The sequence below is a fragment of the Culex quinquefasciatus genome, chromosome 2 (genome assembly GCF_015732765.1).
Source record: "Culex quinquefasciatus strain JHB chromosome 2, VPISU_Cqui_1.0_pri_paternal, whole genome shotgun sequence".
Lineage (NCBI taxonomy): Eukaryota > Metazoa > Arthropoda > Insecta > Diptera > Culicidae > Culex > Culex quinquefasciatus.
This window is the reverse complement of record NC_051862.1, coordinates 104,981,699-104,993,193: the sequence shown is the minus strand read 5'-3', so window position 1 is coordinate 104,993,193 and position 11,495 is coordinate 104,981,699. Positions and strand designations below refer to the sequence as shown.

The following is an 11,495-nucleotide window of genomic DNA, read 5'->3' as shown; positions in this document are numbered from 1 at the left end:
ACATTTGGCGCAACGACGCTTCAGGTGGCAGTTCTTACCTCCGTGCCCGAAGCCCAGGCAGTTGAAGCATTGTGTGACGTCACGATGCACTGGTCGGTATCGCTCCCACGACACGATAATGTTGAAAACCGCTCGGATTGCCTTCAGCTCAGGAAGCGTCGTCGATCCCTTAGCCAAATGCAGCAGGTAGAGCTGGTCACGGTACTTGATGTCTTTGTTGCGTCGGCTCATTTTGTGCACGGCCAACACATCCAGTTTCAAAACTTTTAGCTCGGCAGCTAATTCCTCCACTGGCATGTCGTACAGACCTCTGACGACGATTTTGTACGGCTTATCCATGACGACATCATGGGTAAAGTACTCCGCCTCGTTTTCGGTCAAGTAATCCTTGACCAGTTGATAGTGCTGCCTGGATTGCACCAGCACCTTAAATCCGTCCTGACACAGACGAATGTTGCCTTGGACTTTCCCAGACTTGATGAGTTCAACCAGCCCCGCTCGAAAGTCGATCGTTGCTGCTGATTGCCTCACATAAAAAGGAGGCAGTTTCTCCTTTCGCTGTTTCACTTCATTCTCCTTTGCTTCCGCTACCTGGTCCTCGTCAGGCAGTCCAGCGAACTTGTTGTTCTTCAATAGCTGCTCCTCGTGCGACGAAGAGTTCTCCTCCTCCTCATCCATCGGTACAGTACCGTCGCTCTTTTTCGTCTTTTTGCTGTTCGATGTCACTTCCAAAAGCACCTTCCTTTTGGAAATTCCCGGTTTTTGGCCATCAGTTGAGGCCTCAACCTTCCTTTTGGAAATTCCCACTTTTTTGCCTGCTTGAGCCGCAGGTAGGGCAATATTGCCGGCGTTTTGCGCCGGGACGCGACGAGTCATGTTGATTCAGACAACCTTCACCAACGAATGCTCGGATAACAATGGCGGGGGGCTGCTGTGGATTAACGAGGAAAGGATTTTGGCGGATTCGCCAGGACAAGGACTAGGGTTTGTTTACGTTTTTGGTGCAGTAGTTTTCCACTGATTAACAACAGCCCGCGAATCGCCGCTGGTTGTAAGTGCGTATTTTGGCCGTGGGAATGTGCGTTCGTTGGTGTCGTTTTATGTGAGAGTTGCGAAATGTTGTAATTTATGTGAAAGTTGATGTTTCTGTGGCTCTGTGGAGAAGTTATGTTAGCGAAATCCTCCTGCTTACATGCCGCTGGTCATCGTTCCTCCTCCTCCTCCTCCTGCCGATGCTGTTAAGACGTGGATCAACGCCGGAATGATTTTGGCGAATTTGACAGTTTTCGGTGGAGGAAAACAGCAGTGTCGATTTGTTTTGGTTTTTGTCGTCGCGTCATCAGAATCGCGATTTGTGGGGAAACCGTATTTGATCCGTGTGTTTTCGCGAGTGTGCGTGTGATTGTTTACGTTTCTGCGTTCATGGTGGTGATTGGGGACTGGACGTGAAACTGTGACATTGTTTCTATCGTTTTGGAGTGTCAGCGATAGAAGGATGAACCTTCCTCTTGTGATTCCGGAGGAGGTGATTCAATTGAGTGGCTCGAAAGCAGTTTCACGGAGGAGGATGAGTCCACCTGAAACCCGACGAATATTTTCCGACGATTTTTTAAACTCAGATAAGTATTGATTGTTTTCTTTTTCTTTGTTTACTATAAAATTTTTAATTATTCCATAAATGTTGTTTGAGAATTGATGCTTTGTGTTTTATTTTCTCTTACAGATCTACTAACGGGCATTTTCTGGACATTCGGCTTCTAGTATTTTGTTTAGTTTGACCAATCAGCTGCAAAAATGGATTGTGCTGCAATCATATGCTCTCTGGATGCATTTAAAGAGGATTAACAAGGTATGTACGAGAATTATTATTTCAAAGTGAACCTATCACTTCAGTTAAGAAATTCTTTCAAACATTTCAATGTTTGTTTAGCAAAGTTCAGTTTTTCATTCTGTTATTTATGCTGATTTTGAATACACATAATTGACTTTTGACAGATTGATATAAAATTCTTAAAATAAATTATTTATTGATAAGGATTGCATATATTTTTTAGTTTCTTTCCTTTAAAGACCATATTTTTGTTTATTTTTTGTTGTTTGGGAATTTTATAAATTTAAATGTTTGCATGAGACCGAGCCACGTAGCCCAGTTGTAACGCTTCCGCCTTGACAATATTTACAAATTTCTACACTTTCAAATAGGTTTGCTAGAATTTCAGGAAAATTTTCAGCGGCCAATGCAAATAAATTAGTGCATTATTGATTTGTTTAGTTCAATTGTACAGATTTTCGAAGCTTTTTCTTTGACTTGGCTTTACAAAAAGTTTGATTTGTTTCAATATTGTTAGTAGTATGAAATTTTGGATGTAATTTTTTATTGTCCCCTGATTTTTCGGGCCTACTTTGAAGGGGGAGGACAAAAACTTTAAATAAAATTTGTACCAGCCTTACTTATTCACACTAAACTTTGAATTAATTCGAATTATACGGCAAATGATACAGTCATCCCACATATTCGGAACACCCACAAATTCGGAACACTTTTGTGATAATTTGTCAAAAGCATACCAAATGCATCTTTTCTGTGTACCCTACTATTTTTAGGACCTTTATTTGGACATTTTTTTGCTATTTCATTAATATAAGTAGTACTTTTAAAACAAAAAACTGCATTTCGAGACTATTTTATTCAGAGCAGCAAAACGCTGCTTCCAAATTGCCTGTTCCATAATTGTGGGATGTTATTGTGCCTCCCACAATTGTGGAACACCTGAATTTAACTGATATTTTTACAAAAAAAGCTAGCAGACCATTCATAAAACATTACTAAGCATGAGTTTTAACTGGTTTCCGAATGTGAAGTCATTATTTTTATAAAAATATGTACCCTGGAGCGATAAAAAGATTGTTTACATCGTTAGAAAAAAGTGTTCCGAATTTGTAGATTTCAAGGGTCGAAGTTTTTCTTCAAAAACTTGATATAAAACGATAAAATTTGCAGTTGTTCGATACAGCATTCGAAAGATCGCAAAAACAGCTTTCAAATGAAGGTAAAAGCGAATCATTATGTTCAATTACCGATTTTCTATGATTTTTTGAATATTGGTCGATCTGTAAACTGTTCCTAATATGAGGGATGACTGTATACAAATATTTAAAAAAATTAAGATTGTCAATATGTTTAGTCTTCCAGCAGATTGTTTGCTATAGTTTTTAATTTCAGGCTTATTTAATGAAAATAAATTTTACGAGAAAATCACATTATATCATTAAATTAATTTGTTTTATTAAAATGCAATTGAAAAACAGTTTATATGAAACTTATATTTTCTTACTGTGTATTACGCTTTCTAAAGCAACCAAATTATTACAGAAAAAAATATCACAACTTGTTATGATACTTTTATGTTTTTGTATGATATTTTTCGCCCCATATTTTTCCAGGAAAAAATGAACTGGTCGGGATAATTTTATGTTTATGGATGATATTTTTCCGCACCATAGCATGATAATTTGAAGTTTCCAACACGAACTTAAGTTGATAATTTTTTGATATGCGTAGAGTAAATTATGTTCGCGTTTATGTTTGATTAACTCTTAACTGGAAGTTAACAGGTACTTGACATGTTTGTGTTTTTGCGAACATGACAAGTTTTCAGGAAGATGTAACTTTCTGCCCCCCGGGCATAATTTACTCTACGCATATCAAAAAATTATCAACTTAAGTTCGTGTTGGAAACTTCAAATTATCATGCTATGGTGCGGAAAAATATCATCCATAAACATAAAATTATCCCGACCAGTTCATTTTTTTCCTGGAAAAATATGGGGCGAAAAATATCATACAAAAACATAAAAGTATCATAACAAGTTGTGATGTTTCCAGATATTTTTTTCTGTAATAATTTTGTTGCTTTAGAAAGCGTAATACACAGTAAGAAGATATAAGTTTCATATAGACTGTTTTTCAATTGTATTTTAATAAAACAAATTAATGTAATGATATAATGTGATTTTCTAGTAAAATTTACTTTTATTAAATAAGCCTAAAATTAAAAACTATAGCAAACAATCTGCTGGAAGACTAAACATAATGACAATCTAAATTTTTAAAATATTTGTATACAGTCATCCCTCATATTAGGAACAGTTTACAGATCGGCCAATATTCAAAAAATCATAGAAAATCGATAATTGAACATAATGATTCGCTTTTACCTTCATTTGCCGTATAATTCGAATTAATTCAAAGTTTAGTGTGAATAAGTAAGGCTTGTTCACATTTTATTTAAAGTTTTGTTACTCCTCCCTTCGAAGTTTGCCCGAAAAATCAGGGGCAATAAAAATTACATCAAAATTGCATACTACTAACAATATTAAAACAAATCAAACTTTTTGTAAAGCCAAGTCAAAGAAAAAGCTTCGAAAATCTGTACAATTGAACTAAACAAATCAATAATGCACTAATTTATTTGCATTGGCCGCTGAAAATTTTCCTGAAATTCTAGCAAACCTATTTGAAAGTGTAGAAATTTGTAAATATTGTCAAGGCGGAAGCGTTACAACTGGGCTACGTGGCTCTGTCTTATACAAACATTTAAATTTATAAAATTCCCAAACAAAAAAATAAACAAAATATGGTCTTTAACCCTCTACTGCCCAAATTTTTTTCGAAAATACTTATTTTTCCCGTGTTCAGGAGGTCATTTTAAGCAACTTTTGTTCTACGAAAAACTTTACTTTTCTTGTTTTATGTTTTTCTTGTTTCATTTTTGGTATTTTAATTTGCATTTATCTTGTTAAGTTTATGTTTGTTTTTGGTAGTATTTGGCCTACTCTACCACCTAATATAATTACATTTCACCTATCTAATTTTTTCATGTTTTTACAGTCACTTTTTCAATTTTTTGCATGTTTTTCACATTTTCTGCTATAGAATCACACCATCATCATTTAAATTGCAAAAAAATGCGTAGAGGCATAGTCTGGGACACTACAAAAATTACTGCATACTTCTTTTTACTGAAAATATAGGAAATGTTAGTAAAAAACACTGTCAAAGTTGACCCCTAAAATGACATTTTAAAAACATTGGCAATGTCACATAAAACAAGTTTAACTTCCAACCCTTAAATTTTCTAAAATTTTAAGAGTTCTTCTTTCCAATGCTTTTTAAAGATCAAAAATCGGTTGGAAAATTGATTTTTGGCGATTTTTTAGATCGAAGCCCGTCTAAAGGCGGGGTTAGGTTGTAGAGGGTTAAAGGAAAGAATCTAAAAAATATATGCAATCCTTATCAATAAATAATTTATTTTCAGAATTTTATATCAATCTGTCAAAAGTCAATAATGTGTATTCAAAATCAGCATAAATAACAGAATGAAAAACTGAACTTTGCTAAACAAACATTGAAATGTTTGAAAGAATTTCTAAACTGAAGTGATAGGTTCACTTTGAAATAATAATTCTCGTACTTACCTTGCTAATCCTCTTCAAATGCATCCAGAGAGCATATGATTGCAGCACAATCCATTTTGCAGCTGATTGGTCAAACTTAACAAAATTCTAGAAGCCGAATGTCCAGAAAATGCCCGTTGGTAGATCTGTAAGAGAAAATAAAACACAAAGCATCAATTCTCAAACAAAATTTATGGAATAATTAAAAATTCAATAGTAAACAAAGAAAAAGAAAACAAGCAATACTTATCTGAGTTTTAAAAATCGTCGAAAAATATCTGTCGGTTGACTTGTAGAACCAACATCTGTAGCCACTTCAGGTGGACTCATCTTCCTCCGTGAAACTGCTTGCGAGTCACACAATTTAATCATCTCCTCCGGAATCACAAGAGGAAGGTTCAGAAACGTAAACAATCACACGCACACTCGCGAAAACACACGGACCAAATACGTTTCCTCCACAAATCGCGATTCTGATGACGCGACGACAAAAAACCAAAACAAATCGAAACTGCTGTTTTCCTCCACCGAGAACTGTCAAATTCGCCAAAATCATTCCGACGTTGATCCGCGTCTTGATAGCACCTGCTGGAGGAGGAGGAATGATGACCAGCGACATGCGTTACGCTAACGTAACTTTTTCTTCTCCAACGAGCCACAAAAACATCAACTTTCACATAAATAACAACATTTCGCAACTCTCACATAAAACGACACCAACGAACGCACATTCCCACGGCCAAAATACGCACTTACAACCCGCGGCGATTCGCGGGCTGTTGTTAATCAGTGGAAAACTACTGCACCAAAAACGTAAACAAACCCTTGTCCCTTGTCCTGGCGAATCCGCCAAAATCCTTTCCTCGTTAATCCACAGCAGCATCTTGGGCTTTCTGGTGCAGCGGCTCGGCCGAAACTTTCCTTGCACCCGTCAACACGGAGCGAAACTTTTTCTTCGTCCCCCAGCCACAAAAACACAAACAATCACTTAACCACAACATATCACGGCTCCCGAACGCCACGGAACGGACGAACACACACTCCCTCGGCCACAGAACGTACACACAACCCGCGGCGATTCGCGGACTACAATTTATCCGTGGAAAACTACTGCGCGAAAACGTAAACAAACCAGCCCGCCACGAACGCAAAAGCTGTCTGTCTGCCGATTGCCGATTCCTGTCACGACATGTCGCGCGCGTTGCGTGCGAGCAGTGAACGAAAGAAAAGAGAAAAGAGAGAGTGAGCGACCGCGTGGGCTCATTTTTGCGCTTTGCGATTTAAATTAAATATGTCTTTATTGAACTTTCTTATAATAATTACATTTCATTTACATTCTAAGTGGTATGGCTAAATGCTCTTCATCTTTGTTATATTTTTCGTTTTATTATTACTGTTCACATTCATTCATTTATTTCAAATCGTTTTACATTTTTGCATTTAATCGAATACATTTGGGTAAAAAAAGAAAAAATCACTTTAACAACTAATCCTAACTTAAAACTAGAAAAGCAAATTCATTGAATTATTCAAAATCATTAGAACGAGTAAACTACGAACTGTATTTTAAGATAAATCCTCCAAGCGTTCTTACTTGTTCCGCACGAGTTTTGCAACCACGCAGTGTTGTTGTCATCTCGATGAAAATGTTCAGAAGTTCTTGTGGTGAAAACAGGTCACTACTGCCTTCATCCGTTGATGCTGGTTGGTTTCCCTCGGTTGCTGACTGAAGCCAGGAGGTGTTGTATTCTCTGCAACTTTTTGCCGCTGATTCAACGGCAATGGCTGCAGATTTGGAACCACTCGAGCAGATCCCGCTCCTGGCGACGCCAAAGCAGGAAAATCCACGTCCGTGAAAGTTGGTGGTGTTTTGCGACGATTTGGTTGGTGCCTCGTCGTCGCTTGCTGCCGAATTTTTACAAACTCAGCTCGTTTTGGGCAGCTTCGATTCTTGGTAGAATGGTCGCCGCCGCAATTGAAACATTTCGCTTCGATGTTCTCGTTGATTGTGTTGCAAGCTTGAGTTTTGTGCTCACCTCCGCAGGTTGCACAACGACTCTTGATGAAACAGTTCCTTCCACCATGTCCAAACTGCAAGCAGTTCGAACATTGTGTCACGTCACGATGCACTGGACGATAACGTTCCCAAGTCACGATGATGTTGAAAATTGCCCGAACTGCCTTCAGCTCAGACGGCGTCGTCGATCCTTTCTCGAGTTGAACCAGGTACAGTTGATCACGATACTTGATGTCCTTGTTGTGTCTCGTCATCTTGAAGATTTCGATCACGTTCAACTTCAGAGATTTGAGCTCTTCTTTCAGCACACTCACATCCATGTCGTACAGGCCACGGAGGACCTGTTTCATGGGGCGTTTACCTGGATCGTCATGGCTGTAGTATTCAATCTTTGTGTTGTTCAGGAAATCCCGAACGTAGTTGTAATCCTTTCTGGTAGGTAGCAGAATTTTGAGTCCATCAGCACACAAGCGAATGGAAGCTCGTAAAGCACCAGATTTGATAAACCCGGTCAGCCACTTTCGCACCGAATCCGATGACGATGTTTTCACAAAATGGGTGGCAACTTTTCCCGTCGTTCAAATTCTTCCTTCTCGCTCACGTCCACAGGGAGGGTAGCGAACTGGTTTCCAGACAATTTTTGAGCGTCCTTGCTCAAACTGCCTGGCTTTGCAGGTAACGCTTCGGCATTCTTTAGCTTCTTCAAATCTGCCGATCCTGCTGGTGAGGACCGCCTCTTTTTCTTGCCCTGAGGCATTTTTGCACTTTTTAGCACTTTTTTTGTGTGTGAGGGACGCACGTCTGACTCGCTGCTCTGTCAACCACAGACTCTGCGCTTTGCGATGAAATTTTATATGCGGTAAAATACTTTTTAATGTGATTAGTTTAACTAGTGTATTTAAAGTAAATTAAAGTGGAAAAAAATTCTATAAAAATGTCCATTGACAAAACTGCCATTTTAGCTAAGTCCCGGGTTTTCAAAAATATTCTAAGTGTAGGAAAAGTGAAATTTTGTCGAGGAGTGAAAATTTTGCTAAGTCCAGCAAAAACAAGATAAAACAAAATAATATCATCTCATGATAAAGATTTCGAAATTTTTTCTAAGTCCCAAAATAATTTGGCTTTCGAAATTTTGCTAAGTCCAACAAAAACAAGATAAAACTAGAAAATATCATCTCATGATAAAGAGGTCGAAATTTTTTCTAAGTCCCAAATAATTTGGCTTTCGAAATTCTGCTAAGTCCAGCAAAAACATGATAAAACAAAATAATATCATCTCATGATAAAGAGGTCAATTTTTTTTCTAAGTCCCAAAATAATTCGGCTTTCGATTTTTTTCTAAGTCCGGTAATATCATGAGAAAATGAAAATTTATCAACTGATGATAAAAGGTCTACAAACATAGAAAGGAACATAGATTTCGGCGCGCATTTTAAGAGTTTTTGGAACAAATATCAAACATGCCATGATATCAAAAACAACTCAAGTTATTTTTTTGTTCGTCCCATGATGCGACTTTCTGCCCGGGCCGGGTTCCTTTCTATGTTTGTAGACTTTTTATCATCAGTTGATAAATTTTCATTTTCTCATGATATTACCGGACTTAGAAAAAAATCGAAGGCCGAATTATTTTGGGACTTAGAAAAAAAAATGTACCTCTTTATCATGAGATGATATAATTTTGTTTTATTATGTTTTCACTGGACTTAGCAAAATTTCGAAAGCAAAATTATTTTGGGACTTAGAAAAATTTCGAAATCTTTATCATGAGATGATATTATTTTGTTTTATCTTGTTTTTGCTGGACTTAGCAGAATTTCGAAAGCCAAATTATTTTGGGACTTAGAAAAATTTCGACCTCTTTATCATGAGATGATTTTTTCTAGTTTTATCTTGTTTTATTTGGACTTAGCAAAATTTTCACTCCTCGACAAAATTTCACTTTTCCTACACTTAGAATATTTTTGAAAACCCGGGACTTAGCTAAAATGGCAGTTTTGTTAATGGACATTTTTATAGAATTTTTTTCCACTTTAATTTACTTTAAATACACTAGTTAAACTAATCACATTAAAAAGTATTTTACCGCATATAAAATTTCATCGCAAAGCGCAAAAATGAGCCCACGCGGTCGCTCACTCTCTCTTTTCTCTTTTCTTTCGTTCACTGCTCGCACGCAACGCGCGCGACATGTCGTGACAGGAATCGGCAATCGGCAGACAGACAGCTTTTGCGTTCGTGGCGGGCTGGTTTGTTTACGTTTTCGCGCAGTAGTTTTCCACGGATAAATTGTAGTCCGCGAATCGCCGCGGGTTGTGTGTACGTTCTGTGGCCGAGGGAGTGTGTGTTCGTCCGTTCCGTGGCGTTCGGGAGCCGTGATATGTTGTGGTTAAGTGATTGTTTGTGTTTTTGTGGCTGGGGGGCGAAGAAAAAGTTTCGCTCCGTGTTGACGGGTGCAAGGAAAGTTTCGGCCGAGCCGCTGCACCAGAAAGCCCAAGATGCTGCTGTGGATTAACGAGGAAAGGATTTTGGCGGATTCGCCAGGACAAGGGACAAGGGTTTGTTTACGTTTTTGGTGCAGTAGTTTTCCACTGATTAACAACAGCCCGCGAATCGCCGCGGGTTGTAAGTGCGTATTTTGGCCGTGGGAATGTGCGTTCGTTGGTGTCGTTTTATGTGAGAGTTGCGAAATGTTGTTATTTATGTGAAAGTTGATGTTTTTGTGGCTCGTTGGAGAAGAAAAAGTTACGTTAGCGTAACGCATGTCGCTGGTCATCATTCCTCCTCCTCCTCCAGCAGGTGCTATCAAGACGCGGATCAACGTCGGAATGATTTTGGCGAATTTGACAGTTCTCGGTGGAGGAAAACAGCAGTTTCGATTTGTTTTGGTTTTTTGTCGTCGCGTCATCAGAATCGCGATTTGTGGAGGAAACGTATTTGGTCCGTGTGTTTTCGCGAGTGTGCGTGTGATTGTTTACGTTTCTGAACCTTCCTCTTGTGATTCCGGAGGAGATGATTAAATTGTGTGACTCGCAAGCAGTTTCACGGAGGAAGATGAGTCCACCTGAAGTGGCTACAGATGTTGGTTCTACAAGTCAACCGACAGATATTTTTCGACGATTTTAAAACTCAGATAAGTATTGCTTGTTTTCTTTTCTTTGTTTACTATTGAATTTTTAATTATTCCATAAATTTTGTTTGAGAATTGATGCTTTGTGTTTTATTTTCTCTTACAGATCTACCAACGGGCATTTTCTGGACATTCGGCTTCTAGAATTTTGTTAAGTTTGACCAATCAGCTGCAAAAATGGATTGTGCTGCAATCATATGCTCTCTGGATGCATTTGAAGAGGATTAGCAAGGTAAGTACGAGAATTATTATTTCAAAGTGAACCTATCACTTCAGTTTAGAAATTCTTTCAAACATTTCAATGTTTGTTTAGCAAAGTTCAGTTTTTCATTCTGTTATTTATGCTGATTTTGAATACACATTATTGACTTTTGACAGATTGATATAAAATTCTGAAAATAAATTATTTATTGATAAGGATTGCATATATTTTTTAGATTCTTTCCTTTAACCCTCTACAACCTAACCCCGCCTTTAGACGGGCTTCGATCTAAAAAATCGCCAAAAATCAATTTTCCAACCGATTTTTGATCTTTAAAAAGCATTGGAAAGAAGAACTCTTAAAATTTTAGAAAATTTAAGGGTTGGAAGTTAAACTTGTTTTATGTGACATTGCCAATGTTTTTAAAAATGTCATTTTTTTAGGGGTCAACTTTGACAGTGTTTTTTACTAACATTTCCTATATTTTCAGTAAAAAGAAGTATGCAGTAATTTTTGTAGTGTCCCAGACTATGCCTCTACGCATTTTTTTGCAATTTAAATGATGATGGTGTGATTCTATAGCAGAAAATGTGAAAAACATGCAAAAAATTGAAAAAGTGACTGTAAAAACATGAAAAAATTAGATAGGTGAAATGTAATTATATTAGGTGGTAGAGTAGGCCAAATAC

The 11,495-nt window shown here is 37.6% G+C and overlaps 1 long non-coding RNA gene across 1 annotated transcript; it reads right to left on the bottom strand.

The window, feature by feature from the left end:
• Positions 1 to 1,174: 1,174 nt before the first annotated feature.
• On the bottom strand, positions 1,175 to 10,366 carry LOC119767613. Its single transcript, XR_005277616.1, has 3 exons — positions 10,235 to 10,366; positions 4,650 to 4,652; positions 1,175 to 1,187 (listed from the first exon to the last, which is right to left on the bottom strand). It is a non-coding gene; the product is annotated as an uncharacterized LOC119767613 (long non-coding RNA).
• Positions 10,367 to 11,495: the final 1,129 nt, after the last annotated feature.